This window comes from Schistocerca piceifrons, chromosome 1, assembly GCF_021461385.2.
Source record: "Schistocerca piceifrons isolate TAMUIC-IGC-003096 chromosome 1, iqSchPice1.1, whole genome shotgun sequence".
NCBI lineage: Eukaryota > Metazoa > Arthropoda > Insecta > Orthoptera > Acrididae > Schistocerca > Schistocerca piceifrons.
Genome location: NC_060138.1, coordinates 27,105,255 through 27,127,813, shown reverse-complemented (window position 1 = coordinate 27,127,813; position 22,559 = coordinate 27,105,255). Strand labels below are relative to the sequence as shown.

Genomic DNA, 22,559 nt, shown 5'->3' with positions numbered 1-22,559 from the left:
CCTTAAGGGCCCCTCAACCGACAGTACCATTCAAATCTTTCTTTCGTTTTGTCCCTTAAGCTGAAAACTACCAACAATCCAGAGCAAATAACAAAGATGTAGTAGCTGTTTGTCTGTTACCTACAGTCATAAAGCAAACAACAGAGTAGCTTATATTTCTCTAATTACAGATAACACTTAACTAAAAGAAACAGCCTTTGATGCTGCAGTACAAGTACACGTTCCTACTATCCTTCATCGTCTGCATTGAGAGCCATTGGACGAGAGAACAGGAGAGCTGTCATTAGCACACTGATCTGCTCCTTAATGCTTATGAAGCCTGCATTAAGTCTCTTCCAGTCACAGTGATGGCACAACTGAGTGTTTTCAGCAACCGATTGGCCAGTCGACTGTTTTTTCGTTTAGTCAGTTTTTTTTTTTTCAGTTGAATCAATGAATGAAACTACAACTTATATAGGTGAAGTAAGTACCACTGTCTTTTTCAACTCCTAGGTTCGAGTTGATGTGAGACTACCGACTGACACGGATATGTATCAGTTACATCAAAGTTTTCATTCAGTCTCTGGGTTTGAGACTGCCAGGGAGGTCGTTCGTTTGTTTGCTTTACACACAACTAAGTAGAAAAGTCACAAAACGGTTACTATAGTAACGCACTTTTCGTATTTGCATTCCGTCTTTCTGAAACGATGTGATTGATCACTTCGAGTAATTAAAAACCAAAAAATACGTCAGCGTCCTGCTGCTGTCAGGGCCAGGGTGACAGCCGGTGCGGGGAGGTGGCGCGGTGGCCGACCGCCAACTCGCCACCTCCTCGCACCGGCTGTTGCCCTGGCCCTGACAGCAGCAGCAGGTGCCGGGCGCGTGGCGCCGCCGCACCTAGCCGCCTCGTGCTGCTGTCAGGGCTAGGAAGACAGCCGGCGCGAGGAGGTGGCGCGTTGGCGGTCGGCCACCGCGCCACCTCCCCGCACCGGCTGTCACCCTGGCCCTGACAGCAGCAGGACGCTGACGTACAGCAGTATTTTGTTTGGCTTTTTAATTACTCGAAGCGATCACACCGTTTCAGTAAAACGGAATGCAGTCACAAAAATTTGGCAATGTTCTTTTCTAGTTCACATACCCCAAGAGAACTTTTATGCTTTCCCAATTTCATATTCCCAGTGAAGCTTCTTTCTTCCTTTATTATGTGTTAATTAATTGCACCTAAAACTATTTAATGCGCACAAGCTATTTATCAGTTTTAAACGGTGAAAGGAAGAGCTAGTCTTTCAGTACATAATTAAACGAAAATGTATATTGCTTATTTTAACTTTGGTGCACCCACTGAGATGTCTTCATGTATGCCTGCGAGTGGTGGTGCCCAGTGTAAGTATTACAGCTTGCTTTCACTCACAAGAATAACTGGGTGATGACTCACTCAGTCACTTAAACCAGTAAATATTGCTGAATGAACGAATGATTGATTACATGCTTCCATCGACAGAGAAGCTAAAGTATGACTGGTTTCAAGTGTAAAGAACGAATGAATAACTGTCAGTACGCAAAACACCACAGGATTGTGTCGACTGTTACAAGTCTTTCTATTTGAAGCCACTTTGGCGGCTTGTACGTCGATGAAGATGAGATAAAATTGTTAGAACAACTCAAACAGCCTGTGCCCACTAGACCACGGGCTTTCGACACAATGTTGGATGATGGATTTAGATAGGCCTACATAATTGAAATAACCCATTTGTTCGTCTACATTTGAAGTTATAGTACGAAAGTTCATCGTGAATGGGGCATTGGAGCCTAAGTGGCTTGGGAGTTTTAGATGACAGATTTTTGCTCGTGCTCACTTACTGCAAGTCACAGAGTGTGCGGATACATTATCACAACACAGTCTCATCCACTGTTACATCGCGTAGGACAAAATACAGTAACAAAATGCAGTAACAAGCAATGACAACAGAGTTTATTAATGACCACAACACCGTACGGATGAGGTGATCATACGCTACTTTACACACAATTACGTAATAATAATAAAGAGCGTATGGCATTGGTGGCCGGGAGACCCCTCGCGGGGCGGTTCGGCCGCCGCTCCATTTCTTGAACGACACTACAGCGACTTTCGAGTGAATGAGGATGAAATCATGATAAAAGACACACAACACCCAGTCATCACGATCCAGAGAAAAATCCCTAACCCCGTCGGGAATTGATCCCGGGACCCCGTGCGCGGGAAGCGAGAACGCTACCGCAAGACCACGAGCTGCATGCACAGTCAAGTAGAAAAAGTCACAGAACTGTTACTATAGTCACAAAAATAGTAACACACTTTTCGTTGTCTATTTATTGTTCATAACTATAAAACATGTTCTCTCAGCCTGAATCAAAAGAACAGGGGGCAGCATGAACAATTTCGGATGCTGGGCTAAAAAACAGGCTAGCTATACCAGCCAAAGACTAAGAGCGAAATGAACAGAATGATAAAAACTTAATTATGAGCAGACTTAGAACAGACTAGGGCAAGACTAAAAGCAGACTGACTGAGAACGGCGCGAGCTTTTGACCTTCTAAAGATTGTCTCCAAGGTATTACTGAACTGGTTCACAAATTCTCTCGGTCAGAAAGTTGCATTTCTTATTGACTGTTGATTTTGTCCTTATATTTTATATGAATATTATTTCTCATGACCAGTATCTATTGAAGGACTAATTTAGACCCATGCAGTGGGAATCCCATGTTTATGACCAAGGAATTCATCATGTATGTTAAAATTTAGCTACGTAAAATTTAGCAACTATTAATTAAGGAGCCTTCCTCATTAGTATGCCTGGGTTCTCGGCAAACTGCATGACAGCTGTAGCATATGCACATTTCCTGATAGGAGACCTACCTGCACTTTCGGAAGATGTGACATTAGAGCAACGACGGCAGATGTGCCTACAACATGATGGATCACCGATTTACTGTGCCAGACAAATATCCCAGTATCTGAATAACACATTTCCTCAACGGTGGATTCGCCGTGGCGGACCCAGTAAATGGCCTGCCAGATCACCCGACCTAACACGACTGGTCTTATGTTTATGGAGCTCGTTAAAGGGGGATGTGAACGCTACGAAGGTGGATACACGTGAAGGATTTATCGCTCACATCACCGATGCTGTTGCCCGCATTAAAGTCCACCATGATGATGATCGATGTCCAACACAACACAACCTCCAATGCTTTGACAAGTGCACTGAGTTAGGCAGGGGACTTTTTGAACACCTGTTGCAGGATGGATCAGTCATCTGCCCCACCATTATTCTGTCCACCACAGCGCATACACAGCATTTCGATAAGTAATATTCACATTTGTCCTCATAATCATTCCTGGATGTGTGTAGTCTTCAACCCGTTCCAGTTCTGTAGCGATCAGAAATCGGACATAGTCCATAGGACTTTTTCGGTTTATTTTAACATTAGAATCACCACACGAATTATGACATGCCTTATGAATCACCCTGTATATGAAATGATGTTTATTACCCTGCAGGTTCTGTTGTTGTGGTCTTCAGTCCAGAGACTGGTTTGATGCAGCTCTCCATGCTACTCTATCCTGTGCAAGCTCCTTCATCTCCCAGTGGCTACTGCAACCTACATCCTTCTGAATCTGGTTAGTTTATTCGTCTCTTGGTCTCCCTCTACGATTTTTACCCTCCACGCTGCCCTCCAATACTAAATTGGTGATCCCTTGATGCCTCAGATTATGTCCTACCAACCGATCCCTTCTAGTCAAGTTGTGCCACAAATTTCTCTTCTCCCCAATTCTGTGCAATACCTCCTCATTAGTTATGTGATCTACCCATCTAATCTTCAGCATTCTTCTGTAGCACCACATTTCGAAAGCTTCTATTCTCTTCTTGTCTAAACTATTTATCATCCACGTTTCACTTCCATACATGGCTACACTCCATACAAATACTTTCAGAAACGACTTCCTGACACTTAAATCTATACTCGATGTTAACAAATTTCTATTCTTCAGAAACGCTTTCTTTGCCATTGCCAGTCTACATTTTATATCCTGCAGGTTCTGAGGAATATAAAATAATTAAGTTTGAGTTGATATAAACAATTTACTGAAAAGAGGAAAAATAACTCTTTAGTTTGGACGTGGTCTTTTCTTCCGAATTCAGCTATTACCTCATCAGATTTTCACTGTGGCCAGATGTACGAAATTTTATAGTTGCAATAACTTTTGACTGCTATCGTTTCTGACGAAACTGATTAGCTCATTGCAACCAAGACAACAAACTGAATGATCAGGATAATAAAGTTCTGTAGCAGGAATTTGTTTCTACCATTTTGATAACGTTTATTTTGTGCTTAATGTAGCAATTTTAAAATCGAAATTTTGAAAAAAAAACTAGGGAAAATTTTAGGTTTGGTTGCTGGCGTCAAACTGCTTTGTCACGAAGTGCTCTCCTTATATTTCGCTTTCTCGACGAAAGTACAGATGTCACTAAATCTGCCCGTTTAGCTGTGTTGTTCGATATTGTGTTGGAAATGACACCAAACAAGAATTGATGCCGATACTGTCGTTGACAGTAACTACTAAGGGCACAGATGTTTGTAGGGCTGTTAAAAATGCGCTTACTGAAAAAGAAATATATCAAGAAAAATTTTTCCATAACGACCACAATTCCTGGACGTCTTTGCACGGAAATTCCTTTGCGACACCTGGTATTGAACCCAGCTCCTTGGTGTGCCAATCAGGCGTGCTACTAGCTAGTGCCGGCCGCGGTGGTCTAGCGGTTCTAGGCGCTCAGTCCGGAACCGCGCGACCGCTACGGTCGCAGGTTCTAATCCTGCCTCGTGCATGGATGTGTGTGGTGTCCTTAGGTTGGTTAGGTTTAAGTAGTTCTAAGTTCTAGGCGACTGATGACTACAGATGTTAAGTCCCATAGTGCTCAGAGCCATTTGAACCATTACTCGCTAGTCACGGCGACGGAAGAATGTAGCAACTGATACACAAGACAGAGTTGCAGGATTAGAAAACCTACGGCCTTGTGCAATCAGTCATTACGGAACAGATCAGTAATTTTCTTCTAGTGTTGAGGAGCCCTGTTCAGACGTGTGTGTGCTATCAATCCTAGTTAGAAACACTTTCTACTACAGTATATGGCGTTTGTTAGCGATGCAGCGTTAGTTGCGCTTCTCCGTTTAATTACAGTGGCGTTCATGGCCACGGAAGTAACTACCAGAAATTACGTATTACACTCGTGCCCTTGAAATGGTGCATCCTCGGCTCGCATGTGTGTGCATAACTCCGTCACTGTGTGTGTTGTTCCCCCTACCCCCCTCTCTTCATCCTTCCCTCCCTCACTCCCTCTCTCTCTTTCTCGCTCTCTCTCTCTCCCCCTCTCTCTCTTTCCTGTGTGTGTGTGTGTGTGTGTGTGTGTGTGTCGCTTCAGTGGTAACTGTCCGTGTTGAAGGTGATATTAATTGGTGCAGTTCTGTTTTTTTTTTCCACGCAGAAAACAGATATCTTTTTTGCGAAATTGTTAAGTCACCTGACCCCGCATGCTAAGAGATACAAATGAATAGGCTTAGATCACGCACATGCATGTGGGAACAGTCAAGCATATGACATCAAATGCAAAATTGGCACTAAGAGTTTTTCGCAGACACATGTAGGTTGGAATTCTGCTCAACCGGAGTCTTGTGTTGAAACTATTCTGTTACGCAGAAAACTCACATCGACCAAGAGAGAGAAATAGCTTCTCTTTGTGCCCGTGTGATTGTCTTGGCGACTTTTTTCTCTACTTTGGTTACAACTTTACAGACACTTGGTAGATAGAGAGAAAAAGACTCATTGTCGATGAGACGTGGCAAAGGAATGGGCCGTGACTTTTCATACATAGGGAATGTAGAAAGTAAGTGAAACTGTCAAAAGAGTGTACACGTTCTGGGTTTCCGGCAGACACAGTTCTGCCACAGTCGAACAAATACACATTCTATGGTGTGAAAGTTATTACCGTTTGGCAGCTAGAGCAACACCAGCGCTCCAAGCGGTGAGAAAGTAGACAGTAACATGAGTCGAAGGATAAGGTACGAGGGTTATTCCAAAAGTAAGGTCCGATTGATTGCCAAATTGAAACCACAGTGAACATCAGAAATGTTTTACTTGTAACAATTAGCTACACCTTTCAGCTACTTCTCTACGTAGTCGCCGTTCTGACTTAGACTTTTGTCATAGCGTTGTACCAACTTTTCAATAGCCTCATCATAGAAGGCAGCCGCCAGTGCTTTCCGCCAATTCTCCACGCTGGCCTACACCTCGTTGTCCGTGTCAAAATGTTGTCGTCAAAGACAGCGGATCATGTGACCAGAGATGAAACTCAGGGGGAGACAATTGCGGACTGTATTGTGGGTAATCTAACATTTCCATTTGAAAACGATGCAGGAGCATCTTCATTGCCCCTGCAGAATGCGGCTGAGAATTGTCGTGAAGACGAAACAGCACGACAGTTATGTAATGTTGGCTGCATAGCTTCAGGCGAAATTTCTCACCAGTCCCTCGTACTTGGCGGCAGACACTATTTTCTAGACATCTTTACGCACTCACTGCGAGCTCAGAAATGAGAAGAGCGACGTCATGCTAACTGGGGTTATACTAGAGACACTACCCAACACATCTGTGCAAAGCTTTATCGGATTTTCATAGTCGTTTCCATTTCGCGACCGATCGGACCTTACTTTTGGAATAACCCTCGTATATTTTATTTATTTTAATGTTCAAATGTGTGTGAAATCTTATGGGACTTAAAAGCTGAGGTCATCAGTCCCTAAGCTTACATACTACTTGACCTAAATTATCCTAAGGACAAACACACACCCATGCCCGAGGGAGGACTCGAACCTCCGCTGGGATCAGCCGCACAGTCCATGACTGAAGCGTCTTTAACTGCTCGGCTAATCCCGCGCGGCTTATTTTAATGATTAATTAACAAAAAGACTGTTATATGTTTGCGTTCCGTGGCCGACTAAATTACCAAGGGACATGAATTGTCGTGAAATAAATCTAAAAACAGTCGAATTTCAGTGATTCAGTGACGTAGGCTACAACTTGTTCGTGAAGAAACATCTTTGAACTTGTGAATAACCACAGCTTACTTCACTGATAGCAAGAGAATATAAACACATATTTAATGCACAAGAAGCATATATTTCTGTTGCTGCACGTTCTTTTTTTTATTGTGATAGGCACTTCCCTTGTCGTATAATTTTTTTTTCTAATATGGAGTCTAATGATTCGCTTATTCTTAGACTTCATTCGAGTTTCTGACGTACGAATACTTTTGTAAATGTAATTACTTTTGCTTCAAACGCGAATATGTTGAAGATTCTTGTCGTTTGTGGCTCAGATGTAGCAACAATTGTGGAACTGGGTTCTTCCCTGCTTTCTGTAAAAGGTCGGGTCTTCCAGTGTTTACTGGCAATTTTTTGTTATTAAAGGAGAATGACTTTCTTCAATAAGTATCCATACGTTACAAAAGAATCGTAGAGGAACAGTCCTGTAATCTACAGTTTCATACCTCCCAGGGTCCTTAAAAAACTAAAGAATGAGAAACGTAGTGTCGTTTTTGAGTTACTGTCGATTTTTATGGCACTTCATACGCTCCCTATTGTAAAAGCTATGTTACAAATCAATATAAATCATAGCATTCGCACTCAGAAGTGTCACTTGACAGCCGACAGCAGGTGAGAAGAGAGGGAGACATCTACGCAAGTTGACAGTTAAAGCTGCCTCGTCACTGTAGTAAAAGAATACCTCACTTGTCTCTTTTGTTATACACGTACCCTCGTTGTAGGAAGTCGAGACCACTGTCGAATTTCTGCCACCCACCCGCCAAAATAAACGGGTACCTACTGTACCGATGGGCGTATAGACGGTAACATGTTCATTGTTCAAAATGTATTTTAGTTTAAGTGTGCGAATCGTTCCGTGGAAGGAAATACCGAAAAAAGAGCTTGCGTGCAGCAGCATGCATACTTAGCGGAAAATCGAGCTTCCCTGAATACAGCAGTCATGCCCAACATCTGCCGTAAGTGAAGTACGCCTCTGTCACACCTGTTGATATTTAACGCAGATAGTCAATCTTTTTTACCTGTCGCTAGTAAAAGTTTCTAAACGCTCACCGTCACCGCAGTAATTTAGGTGATTTATAAGTAGGGCCGTGACATTGGTTTATAAAAATTACAAAGCAGAGTTACAGGAAGTTAAAGCATGTAGTAATACACTGAAGCGAGATCGGTTACCGCTGCTGCAATGGTAGGTTATCAAGATTTATGTGAGTTTGGACATGGTGTTATAGTCGGCGCAAGTGTGATGGGACACAGCAACTCCGTGGTAGCGATGGAGTTAGGAATTTCCCGTACGACCATTTCACGAGTGTATCGTCAATATCAGGAATCTGGTAACACATCAAATCTCCGACATCGATGTGGCTGGAAAAAGATCCTGCAAGAACGGGACCAACGACGACTGAAGAGCATCATTCAGTGTGACAGAAGTGCAACCCTTCCGCAAACTGATGCACATTTCAATGCTGGGCCATCAAAAAGTGTTAGCATGCGAACCATTCAGCGAAACATAATCGATGTGGACTTTTGGAGCCAAAGGCCCACTTGTGTACCCTTGATGACTGCACGACACAAAACCTTACGCCTCCCCGGGCCTGTCAACACCGACATTCCACAGTTGATGACTGGAGACATGTTGCCTGGTCGGACGAGTCTCGTTTCAAATTGAATCGAGCGGATGGACGTGTAGGGTATGGAGGCATCCTCATGAATCCATGGACCATGTATGACAGCTGGGAACTGTTCAAGCTGTTGGAGGCTCTATAATGGTGTGGGGTATGTGCAGTAGGGATGATATAGGACCTCTCACACATCTAGATACGACTCTGAGAGGTGACAAGTACGTAAGCATCCTGCCTCATGACCTGCATCCATTCATGTCCATTGTGCATTCCGACGGACTTGGGCAATTTCAGGAGGACAATGCGACACCTCACACGTCCAAGAATATTATTGAGCATATCTGGAATTTCTTGCAACGTACTTTTCAGAAGAGATCTCCACCCTATCGTACTCTTACGGATTTATGGACAGCACTACAGGATTCATGGTGTCAGTTCCCCCAGACGTTAGTCGAGTCCATGCCACGTCATGTTGCTGCACTTCTGCGTTCTCGTGGTGGGGGGGGGATTAGGGAGGTGGACCAGTTTCCTTGGCCCTTTACTGTAGTTAATTATCAAATAGTTCGTCACATTCTTACGAAAAACTTTGTGAAATTGTTTTTAAAACACCTGCCGCCCACCATCCAAGCTGGAACGCCCGTTAGTGGGCGGTAGGGACCACGTTGACTACTATTGATGTGTAAATCAATACGCACTGACAGGGGCCATATTTTTTGTGTGGAAAACCTACAGATGGTTTTAGTTATTTACTGTGATGCCAACTATCATCTGAATGTTTGGAACCGCCGCTTTATCCAGCATTTATTAAATTAATATTACACCATTTAGACATACGGCTATATGTGTTTTATATTCAGTTTTTATCTAGAAGAAATTAAAAAGATGTGGAATCATTTCGAACATTAAAGTAGTATAAGGTTTTCTGTGTTCTGAAACTGTGCATTTTTTCATTGTCCTCGTTTTTTAATTAACATTACATTAATACTTGTTCCATAGATCACGAATGCGACATTTCGTAATGATGGGGACCGTGTCAGTTTAACACAAGATTGCTTTACACGATATAATAATTTTGTTTTTTACAATTACTACTTCATATCTAAAAATTCATGTACTCAGTAGAAGGAATAGTCGTTTAGAAATTCTCTGCATAATTTTTAAAATACGCTATTTGGTGAATGATCGAAGACTTTTGTGGTAGCATAATTCACCACTTTCTGTTCAAAGTCACAGCTAACCAAGGATAGTGAAGATCATCCTTTCTTCTAGTGTTGCAGCTATGCACTTTGCCATTATTTTCGATTTGGGATGGGTTGTTAATAACAAATTTCAAAAGTGAATATATGTATTGTGAAGGTACTGTGAGTATCCTTTGTTGCTTCAATATGTGCAAGGTGAGTCCAGCTACTATAATGATTACACGCTTTTGTGCAATGAATACTATTTTTCTTAATAATGAATTACCCCAAAACATGATGCCATATGAAAGAAGTGAAAGAAAACTGGCATAGTGGGCTAATTTACATGTATCACCAAACTTTGCAATAGCCATAATAGTGCAAGTATCTGAACTCAAACGTTTCAGCAGATCATCAACGTGTTTCTTCCAATTCAACTTCTCTTTAGTGCACACACTCAGAAATTTTAAATAGTCTGCCTTACTAACAGACTTCTGTTCAAAGTTTATAGTTATCAATGGTATTACGACATTTGCTGTACAAAACCGTATATATTGTGTTTTCTCAAAATTTAGTGAGAGTCCATTAGCAGAGAACCGCTTAATAATTGTATGAAAGACATTATTTACAATTTTCTCAGCTAGTTCCTGTTTGTTGGGTGTGATTACTATACTTGTATCATTAGCAAAAAGAACCACCTCTGCATATTCACAAATATTGAGTGGCAAGTCATTATTATACACTGCTGTCAGCCCCCGGTAGCTGAATGGTCAGCGTGACGGATTGTCAGTCCTCTGGGCCGGGGTTCGATTCCCGGCTGGGTCGGGGAATTTTCTCCGCCCAGGGACTGGGTGTTGTGCTGTCCTCATCATCATCCTATCACCCTCATCGACCGCAGGTCGCCGAAGTGGCGTCAAATTGAAAGGCCGGCACCTGGCGAGCGGTCTGCCGACGGGGGGCCCTAGCCATACGACTAAATAAATAGAAATATACACTGCGCAACAAAAGTTAGGAATACTGTTGCAAAATGGAGTTCTCATTGACCTAGGCACTTCATGAGTTGCCGGCCGTAGTGGCCGAGCGGTTCTAGGCGCTTCAGTCTGGAACCGCGCCACCTCTATGGTCGCAGGTTCGAATCCTGCCTCGGGCATGGATGTGTGTGATGTCCTTAGGTTAGTTAGGTTTAATTAGTTCTAAGTTCTACGGGACTGGTGACCTCAGATGTTAAGTCCCATAGTGATCAGAGCCATTTGAACCATTTAGTTTCACTACCAGCTGGATATAATGGTTAATTACAAAAAAAAAATGAAGCAGATAAATTAATGATGAGAGTTACAGCACTGGAAACAATAAATCTGAGATACACTGAAGTTCAGTGGTTCCAGTCTACAGAAATGGTTAATTAACGGAAAAAAGAAGGAAACGGTAGCGTAAGAATATGCAGTAAAATTTTCTCTTTCTATCAAGCCTTAAGACTGCACCGTTTGCACTTCGAAGGTGAAATTGAAGCCATGAGAACTGCAACAAGTCAGCTAAACAGCTGTGTACGCACAGTCTACAAAGAAGTTATATTTTGTGATTCCATAGCACTAATACCGGCAGTTATCAGCATACAAGATCCAAAAAATCGTTCACGTTAAAGGAGCCCCAATAAGTAATTAAACGTCTACTACAGGAGAACAAGACAACTGTAGTTTAGTGGGTACCATTTCACTGTGACTTAGATTGTAACAAAAATTCAGCCGCGCGGGATTAGCCGAGTGGTCTAGGGACTGCAGTCGTGGACTGTGAGGCTGCTCCCGGCGGAGGTTCGAGTCCTCCCTTGGGCATGGGTGTGTGTGTTTGGCCTTCGGATAATTTAGGTTAAGTAGTGTGTAAGATTAGGGACTGATGACCTTAGCAGTTAAGTCCCATAAGATTTCACACACATCTGAACATTAAAAATTCAGATTTTCTGGCCAAAAAAGATCATAAATTAAACAGATTGGGGAAACTAACATGTCGTATTTTGCAGTGAAACGCTTTATTAATAACACATTTTTAACGCTGAGATGGTTCCTTTGAAAGGGCACAGCCGACTTCCTTTGCTAATCTGATGGGACCGATGACCTCAGTGTGTGGATGCCTATCCCAAACCAACCAACAACATACTTCAAGAAGAATTAAAATTATCCAATAAAATTTCACGTGAGGGAAAGATCTGGAAAAAAACTAATGGAGAGCCGGTAGTAAACTTTTCGCGGGCTATTCTGAACTGTTGCTAAATTTTTCATGATAAATAAATCCGCTCTAGTTGTACTTGATAAATCCTTTATTTGGATTAAAAAAAGTCGAACACATGACCCAGGTTTCAGGATTCAAATCCCATCTTCCAGAGAAAAAAAAAAAAAAAAAAAAAAAAAAAAAAAATACAGCGAAAACTAAGACGGATTCTTCATAAAATTAATTAGCCTTAATATGGCCCATACAAACGTGAATATCAGATTATACCTTGATTGCGTACGAGAAAGTCGTACCATTCACGTAAAAAATTCAGCGAATTTATCAAGTAGCAAGCGAGTTCCCGTGCAGATGAACAGATGAAGCATAAGAAGGGTACCTTCTTATGCCTCACACGCACCGGACTCGGTAGTGTCTGATGGACCGAGAAGAGAAGCTGAAGACATATTCTGCTTGAAGAATTAAAGTTGTGAGGACGGGTCGTGAGTCGCGCTTGGGTAGCTCAGTTGGTAGAGCACTTGCCCGCGAAAGGCAGAGGTCCCGAGTTCGAGTGTCGGTCCGGTACACAGTTTTGATCTGCGAGGAAGTTTCATATTCTGCTTGACTGCTGGACACGGCTCTTTGGCAGCCCACCTGCATATGATCTCCATACTGCAGTCTCCAGAATTTGTTCTTTGTCATAAGATTGGTTCGATCACGAACAACAAACATTTAAAAGAGTGTAGAAAATTACGTGAGTGTAATTCAGATTTGACAAAACTGTATTGAGAATAAAGGCGGCGAATGACAATAAGTCAAGTGCCAGAACATTGAAATAATAATAAGAATAATTTACGTAATAAATTCTTTTAATAAAAGTTGCTGGTCTAGAAGTGAGCACTTATAGGCCATGAATATGTTGAGTGAATAAATGCTTTAACTGTAAATGTATTGATTTAATGATGTGTAATTACATACTCATATAATTAAGACAAATGTATCCTACGAATTGGGGAACAAAGCTACAAAATATTCACAAAGATACATTTTTATCTTTTTGAATCTGCAGCTTTTGTCTTTCTTTCCGTGTCTGCCGTTTAATTATTGGATATAGCTTCCGCCTTTTATGCAAAAGCACTGTTTTTTCTTGTTATCCAAACATGTTTCGTCAACTCTGTGCCATCATCAGCGGGTTTTGTTTACTGAAAACTGTAAAAAATGAACATATTATAGGTTGAAACTGATTTAACAAAGTGAGTCCTAAAGAAATCACATTTACATCGTTTGGTTTGCAGATGACAAGCAATGAGTGCAGGACACCATACAGATGGTCCTACAAAACCGTATAATGTAACATCACGGTAATAAGAAAAACGAATAGAAACTTTGTCACTTTGTTAGATCAGTTACAACGGAAAATATATTCAATTCTTACAGTTTTCAATAAACAAAATCCACTGATGATGGCACAGAGGTGCCGAAACACATTTGGGAAACAAGAAAAATCAGTGTTTTTGCGCATATCAAAAGCCAAAGTAGTTCCATACTAATGACATGAGCGATGGGGAGCAGGTTCATGATCGCCGCTTTTGGCAAGATCCTTGCGAAGGTGGTTTGCCGCTGCCTTCCTCCGATGTAGCGCTGGTTTTCGTGTTGTTGTGGACGAAATTACTTTTCAAAACCTTCACGTACCGTTCGGTAGTCACCGTGCCATCAAGGAATATCGCAACGATTATTCTGTAACCAAACATTGCACACATTGAGGGTGAAGAGATTCTCGATCGCGAAATGCGGATTCTCAGTCCACCAGTTGCGCTAGTTTTGCGTATTGACGAACCCAATCCCCATCTAAATGAACGGGGGCTAAACCAAGCTATGCGCATATTAATTCCCGTCATGTCCCACGGCCAACCGTGCAGTTTGAACGTCCTAATGCAAGCAAATCGTTCAGAAGTTATGACGATTTTATTTTATATAATTTAGTAATTGTCACCCTGTATATAACTCCTGCTACTGACAAAAAATTTTACTGCAAAATGGTCTCTGACCTAAACCGGTCGTACCGTTAAAAACTGGACTTCACGTATTTTGTGTCATTTCCGCGATCCATGAAAGCTATGGAACACAATCAGCAAGAACTACAGCGGAGCATGGTTTACTCGTACACAAAGAGTTGTTCCTACACGCTTTTCAAAGTTATGGAGTTTTCTGAGAGATTAAAAACATGAGGTACACCTGGAAACGAAGGCCTCACGCAGCCTATCGTAAACAATTCTGTTACTAACTGACCTGTACTGGGACGACCCGAAAGTTCCCGTTTTCTGGTAGGAGGAAAAACACGGGCATGCAGGGTAGTGAAGGAATTTCCACTTTACAATTGATTAACAACATCGACAGCTTTTCATGCGACTTGTTAATATTCACAGTGGAACAACAAGTAATTTACAGAGAAAACAGCCACAAACCGCACAAAATTTCATTTTATAATATGTTTCTCTCGTCGGATGCGACGAGCATCGGATCTGTAGAAACTGCAACACTTAGCAACAACAACAGATGAAGTTAATGACTAAATGTCAGCTTACGACGTCGTAACTTAATAACCATTCTCCTGGTCGTAAGACAACAATGTGTTAAAAGTACCGTTCGGCATCACAGTCAAGCACAAAGTGGTGTGCGCTATGACTAATGTGTAATTTACGCTCATTGATCGCGTGTGTGAGCAAAGCCCAACTATGGCCGCTACAACATTTGAGTGGAGGACAAGTCTCGCGACGCTGCTGGGATGTCTTAACGCTGAACTATTTTATATCTACTGCCAGATTGCCTTCAGATAGGATACACCACGTTTCTTTCGCATGTGATAAATAAATGTTTTTGAGGATTGCTGGAGAAGTACAGGACAGAATCCTCCCTTAGGCCTATATATCATACACACGTTACAGCCGTCCTTAATACACTACTGGCCATTAAAATTGCTACAACAAGAAGAAATGCAGATGATAAACGGGTATTCATTGGGCAAATATATTATACTAGAACTGACATGTGATTAAATTTTCACGCAATTTGGGTGCGTAGATCCTGACAAATCAGTACCCAGAACAACCACCTCAGGCCGTAATAACGGCCTTGATACGCCTGGGAATTGAGTCAAACACAGCTTGGATGGCGTGTAGAGGTACAGCTGCCCATGCAGCTTCAACATGATACCACAGTTCATCAAGTGTAGTGACTGGCGTATTGAGACGAGCCAGTTGCTCGGCCACTATTGGCCAGACGTTTTCAATTGGTGAGAGATCTGGAGAATGTGCTGGGCAGGGCAGCAGTCGAACATTTTCTGTATCCAGAAAGGCCCGTACGGAACCTGCAACATGTGGTCGTGCATTATGCTGCTGAAATGTAGGGTTTCGCAGGGATCGAATGAAGGGTAGGGCCACGGGTCGTAACACATTTCAAATGTAACGTCCACTGTTCAAAGTGCCGTCAATGCGAACAAGAGGTGACCAATGGCACCCCATACCATCACGCCGGGTGATACGCCAGTATGGCGATGACGAATACACGCTTCCAATGTGCATTCACCGCGATGTCGCCAAACATGGATGCCACCATCATGATGCTCTAAACAGCACGTGGATTCATCCGAAAAAATGACGTTTTGCCACTCGTGCACCCAAGTTTGTCGTTGAGTACACTATCACAGGCGCTCCTGTCTGTGATGTAGCGTCAAGGGTAACCGCAGCCATGGTCTCCGAGCTGATGGTCCATGCTGCTGCAAACGTCGTCGAACTGTTCGTGCAGATGGTTGTTGTCTTGCAAACGTCCCCATCTGTTGACCCAGGGATCGAGACGTGGCACCACGATCCGTTACAGCCGTGGGGATAAGATGCCTGTCATCTCGACTGCTAGTGATACGAGGCCGTTGGGATCCAGCACGACGTTCCGTATTACCCTCCTGAACCCACCGATTCCATATTCTGCCAACAGTCATTGGATCTCGACCAACGCGAGCAGCAATGTCGCGATACGATAAACCGCAATCGCGACAGGCTACAATCCGACCTTTATCAAAGTCGGATACGTGATGGTACGCATTTCTCCTCCATGCACGAGACATCACAACAACGATTCACCAGGCAACGCCGGTCAACTGCTGTTTATATATGAGAAATCTGTGGGAAACTTTCATGTCAGCACGTTGTAGGTGTCGCTACCGGCGCCAACCTTGTGTGAATGCTGTGAAAAGCTAATCATTTGCATATCACAGCATCTTCTTTCTGTCGGTTAAATTTCACGTCTGTAGCACGTCATCTTCGTGGTGTAGCAATTTTAATGGCCTGTAGTGTAAATACTGTCTCTTCCACCTATCGACCACTCTTTGGATCGCAATAGCGCATGGAGACAGCCGGGAGAAAAATTATTTAGTAATCACTCAATGTAATAAAATAAGATTATCATTTCCATTTACAAATTAGTTAAATACCAAACCAGTGAATAACACAGCGAAGGCCACAATATGTACACATCTCAGGCAAACAATACTATTTGAGTCACGTACGCTATAGCTAGCAGGTATGTCTTATGAAGTGGCCACATTTGTATGGTGATTTAATGGTTTCCAAACGAATATAGTTTTGCAAGCAGTATTAGGTAAGAAATTTCTGAATGTGTGGACAATGTTCTGTGGTCATATCAGCCGTATATGTAGCAAGAGCGTATCCATGATCTTGGCTGGAGGAAGAGAAGGGGTCAGGGGGAGGGGGGGGGGGGCATATAGGGGGGATCGATAGACTAGTTTTGAGGCAAATAGCGAAACAGTCCCGATGGACTCGCTACTTTTGCTGCTAGTCAGTGTCCATTACATGTTCTGCCAACTTTCAGACTTACGCTGAACTAATACGCCTGCCTTTAGGGCAGACAGGATGGAAGTTAGCTTTGCGAAGACTGTTTTACTGGCGAGGAGAAGGTGGGGAGAGATGAATTTGCACCTGCTCCACAGGGTACCATGACAGGTACAAAGTAGCTACAGAACTCGAAATAGAAGAACAGTCAGTACGATTTGCTACACACACTGCGGTTGTGAAGGCTCATACCGATTAGCATAGAACAAGCAACGAAGGCGTCAAATGCATACGAATGGTATTGCCTTTCTCACTCAGGAAGTCTGTCCAAAACGCCTTATAGGAATGACGGACCCATCATACGATACTCATATCGGATGCAGTTGCAGCAACCAGTTAAACCACAGGGTAGTCCCAAATGCAAGCTATTTTCCATAGAGTAGAAATATCTATGGAGTGTGCGTTCAGATGCCCAGAACATATTCTGTGTAGTCAAGTTACATTGCCACCCTAGTCATATGACCTCAGGAAGCCTAAGATTCATCTGTAAAGCACCCTGTAGGTTTAGAATCCGATTACACAGGTGGTAAGACAGATTGCCTTTACATAAGCCGTGAATTTGGTGTTGGCGTTTCGTAGGCGCACTTGCATTAAGCTCTTAGCTTTGAGGGGGAAAAACGGCTAGTATTTAGCTTCTTTTCGACCAGTACTACAGCATATATGTACTAATTTTCAGGTTTCTGGGGCAACAGTCACTATTTTTAGATTTTATACGCCTTGTGCTAGTACGTTTTTGCCGTTGTTGCAATGCGACTCGAGTTATAGCAGGCCAGTGCGTTTTAATCTGCCCCGAAAGAAAACACCCTCTTGCTCATTATTTTATTTCAATTTATTATTTTTCTTCTTTTTTCAGGGTAGCTCGAAATTTTGCTTCGACGTATTTATTTAAAGCAGTCGATGTACAAGCGCCCACGAAATTACAGAATAATCAACATGTGAATCAAACAACTTGATAAATGTACTACAAAGCCAGATATGCCCCAAATATTAAAAATATATACATAGTATCCCAGGACGAATGCTCAGTAGACAAGGATACTACAGGGATGATCATTCGAAGCAAAAACGCCTAGTGAACAAGTTCTCTAAAGAGCTATGAGCTATGAGCTCAACAGCTATGAGCACTTCCTCATCTTCTAAACTGTGAAACAAACCTCTTCTACTGCAAACTCTTTACTTCATTTTCAGAGGAGTTAGTCCGGAACGAAACAAAAAATGTCCAGAAAACATGGATATGTTGGGGGCTATCAGCAGCTGTTCATCTTCGCTACTGTGAAACACGTTTCTTCTACTGAGGAGATGCTCACAGCTCTTTAAGGTATGCATTTTAGACAATTTTTTGTTGTTTTGGTCGATACTATCTCTTCGCAAAATGTTGAAAGCAAAGAGCTTGCAGTAGATTAAGATTTGTTTCACAGTATCTAAGATGAAGAAGCGCTCATACCTGTTAAGGCATGCATTGTAGAGCCCATATACAATAAAACACAGAACTATTTCTTCACGTTAGAGAAGAAAATATGTTAAGTATATTCCAGTTTAAAACAATAAACGCTACCACAGATGAAGTAGATTTAAGCTATCAGAAACACATCAAAAGGAAGAACGTCCAACTCCTACACATTCTCTTTGACGTTCATCGGGTCAAACGAATGGACAATTTTTAAGCTATGGGTTTCAGTTGCCTATTATGTATATCAACACCGAGATCAACAATCAGTAATGACTGTTGCAGATGGGCAAAGACTTGGTCAACAATAATACACATTTTACGCATTTAATAACATGTTTAAAACTGTTATTCAAAATACAGCTAAAATAACACAACATGTCGAAGGATGCATGAAAGATAAACATACTGTGTTCGCCACATCAAAGGAAATGTTATTTGCTCCACATGCTCAAATACCAGTAATTTTTTGTACCTATTACGAATAAGCAAATGGTAAAAACGACGTAAAGACATGTCATATTAGAAATTCGAACTTTGCAGAACGTGTAAACAAATAGCGTTATCTCAAGTCACGTGACATTCACAGTTGAAATGCGTGGAACGGAGTGCTCACTCCAGAGATATTTTCCCTGTATGCTATTTGACAAAGAGATTATTTCAAGTTTGGAAGGGTATAAACTCTTCCTAACGAAACTTGTTTTCCCTGACTGGTCACTTCACATATTGTCAAGATCCAAGCCTCAAGAATATCGAGTACTGCATGACCGCCAAATTTACTACCTGGATGTAATAGCTGAAACTTTATTTTGATTAATGGTGCAAATTACCTCAGTTGTTGAAGCGGTATCCAATATCTTAACTAGCTAATTTTTTCAGCTACACAGTGGGCAACTGCATTAGTTCGGTGATGAGAGACAAATTCTGTACAGTAGCTTTGGATTGTTGGAGGATGTTTGATTTCCTGGCCTACCATATCCCTTGAAGTTACGACTTCAGCATGTTTTCACCTGGTATTATTTTAAAGACCGTCTTTACCAAACTCATAGTAAATTTGTCGAAAGTCAGAAGGACCTAATCAACAATGTAATCTTCTCTGTTGATAAAGATATATTGCACAAGATCAATCGTTACCTGTGCTGAAAGAAGGATACATATTGTCCCAAACAGAGAGAGATAAAAGCGGTTGCTGCTTATAACTTCACACCAGTTAAGAGTATTCCAACGATTTCGAGAACTTTGAAGTTAATAAAAAGCATGAATTTCAGAGATATACCAGTCTTACTATTTAATAATTGTATTAGATCCCTGGCACAGGCATCCATAATTAATCACAGATGAAAAATCGTTTATTATCAGTCAGCTGGAATCAACGATACCCATCGTCATCTATGTTATGACAGAAACAATCTTCGGAATGCCACGTAGGTTCACAACATGGTGAAGCAATTACGCACTTGGAACATACTACCTTACGTCTGCGACCAACAAGTTAAAGCCAGTAACTTACTACCGAAGAAGTCGCAACTTACTCACCAGAGCTTCACCTAGTACACCTGTGATAAAGACTGAACCAGTATACATTTCTGCGTGTCTTTATATAAGCTCTGCCTAGTGAAGCTACGAGCCAATGGCACGTGCGCTTCCGTGGAAAAAAGCACAAGGCCTCGACGCAACTTGGCAGCGAAAGCGAGCGCCATTGGTTGCTTCTGCGCGAGCTGCGGCGGGGAAGACGCGCCGTCATCTGTCTTCTCTGCTCCTCGCGCTCACGCCGGCGTCGATAGCTCATGTTTTGCAATGCATTATCGATTGCCTGGCAGCGACACACTAACTTTCCTTATTACGCACTTGCGATGACATCCTGTTGGATGGATTTTTTTGTTTTCTAGAAGAATAAAGTTTTTTCGATCATTTTCTAGCATTCTAAAAACGTTCGCTCAGTATACTGTTGCATCAGGGCTTTTTGCATGCTTCTCGTCTTCCTGTTTGTCGCCGTATAAATACAAACACTTAACAAATGCAACAGCTACGCAATAATTTAACTCACAACTCCTGGGAAACACTATGATAGTTATTACTTTTCTCCCACTATTATTTAAAGAAATAAGATATACGTCCGTGTAATGCGAAATTAAAACAGACACATTGCAGTAATAAGACTGTGTCGTCTTTTTTAGTGCTATAGAGAGCCGTTAAACACACTGTTTCTGCAGCAAGTTCAGTCGCGGACTAAGTGCACACAAACAAGACTCATCGTGAGAATCGATGGGTATCTGGAGAAGGGAAAACTTGGTCTGAGATAACCAGCGCGCTCTGAACCTGCGAGAGAAGACTGCCACGTTTTATGCGTGTGTTTTTTACAGTCGCGCGTAACATAACCTCTGCGAGCCGTCGTTTAGCAGCTACAGTGATTTGGAGTACATCCATGCTCCAGTCAGTGCTGAGTGGTTAGTGAAGGCTATGAAATCGTTGTTCTGCAGTTCCTGTCGAAATTTTAGCGGTCTCTCCATTCAGTTATGTCACCAAATATTCCTAAATTATTGTGAATGCAAGAGTTGTAATTTAAGATAAAATCAGATTGTTTCTATTATTTTGTGTTTCAGTGGTTAAATTAGTTTGCTGAAATGGTTATAACTATGTATTTAATATATTCCAGCATAAGAAATAAAACGATACATATCCCTCAGGAGCGCACGACTGATTTGGCTGAAATATACGATGTTCTTGTCGTGCGGGCTATTTCTTCCATTACAACCTGATCTACATCTACAATTATACACTGCGAACGACTGTGAAATGCAAGACGGAGGGCAGTTCCAAATGAATCAGTTCTTAAGTCTTCATCCCATTCAAATGAACTATGCCTCGCGAGAAGACTTATTGATTGAACTTCTCTCTGACAGCTTTAATTACTCTAAACCTGTGAGTTTGTAGTTTATTCCTAGATTCTTCACTTAAAGGTGGTGAGATTACAGATATTTTCCCCGTCCGCTAAAAGATGTTATTTAAGACTTAATAGTGTCAAATTTAAATTTTCTTTGTTTTGTATACTTGTTGTAGTGTCCGTTCTTGTAACATAACTGAATATTAGCGTCCCAGCAAGGCTTGTTCTTGAAAAAACTTCCTGTTGTCTGAAGTCCTGATAATCGATACATAAACCGAAATTTTGCGTGACATAAACACAAAAATTCTATTCAAGTTTTCTTGGTAGTGCAAAATTCTTTTAAAACAGACAGCTACTAGTTTCATCAGTGTCTATTGACGCAATAAAAGTTTAATTAAACGTTTCTAATTCGTATTTAACTAATACATTTCGTATTGTTTACTAGTTAGATAGACGCGATCTAGGCCTAAATTTTCCGAGTTATAAAATGTTTAAAAACCTGAACAAACACGCTTGATAACGTAAATTCTCTAAAAGAAAAGTAATTACTAATTGAGTCTCCTGTCATTGTATCTCTAAATCAACACAAAAACAACAACAAAGGCACATAAGACCTTTGAGTCGGTTTTTTGTTTACACATAGCCAATCTTGCGTCCTTGACAAATTTAAAACATTCTTTAAACTTAATTATTCTTTCGAAACTGACCACGAGTGGGAAATGTGAGCGCTGTTATAGCCTAGTGAGTAGAAGGATTTGTTGCCAATCTTGTAGGAAATATTTTCACTGGAGGGGGATGCAGAGGGGAGAATGTTTGGAGAAGAGGCTCTCTCCTGGAACTGCAGAGAATGCAGTAGGAATATTTTGATTGGGGAACAGGAAAGGAAAATCTGTACCCTTCAGGCACAGTTGGAGGAGGCAAGGAAGGAACTGATAAGGATCAAGGGAGATAAGGGGGAGGAGGGTGGTTGGGAACTGGCAGGTGGTAGGAGGATAGGAAGAAAGAGAACGCGATCTGACAGTTTTATCATCGACACCAAAAACAGGTATCTACCACTGACAGAGTTAAGTGGAGAAGAGCATCAGGTAGGAGTAGGAAATGTGCAGCACACTTCAACCGAGGCCAAGAAGCCTAGGAATGTACAAAGTGTTAGGTAGAAGAAAGTGCTGCTGCTAGGTAGTAGCCATGGGTGAGGTGTAGGCCCTCAGT

The 22,559-nt window shown here is 41.8% G+C and overlaps 1 protein-coding gene across 1 annotated transcript in view; it reads right to left on the bottom strand.

Moving 5' to 3' along the window:
* The window catches only part of LOC124802877, a 56,308-nt gene extending 36,217 nt beyond the window's left edge, over window positions 1-20,091 (bottom strand). The window contains exon 1 of the mRNA XM_047263925.1: window positions 20,003-20,091. The gene's annotated coding sequence lies outside the window, so the exon portion shown is untranslated. The remainder of the gene's footprint in view (window positions 1-20,002) is intronic.
* Window positions 20,092-22,559: the final 2,468 nt, after the last annotated feature.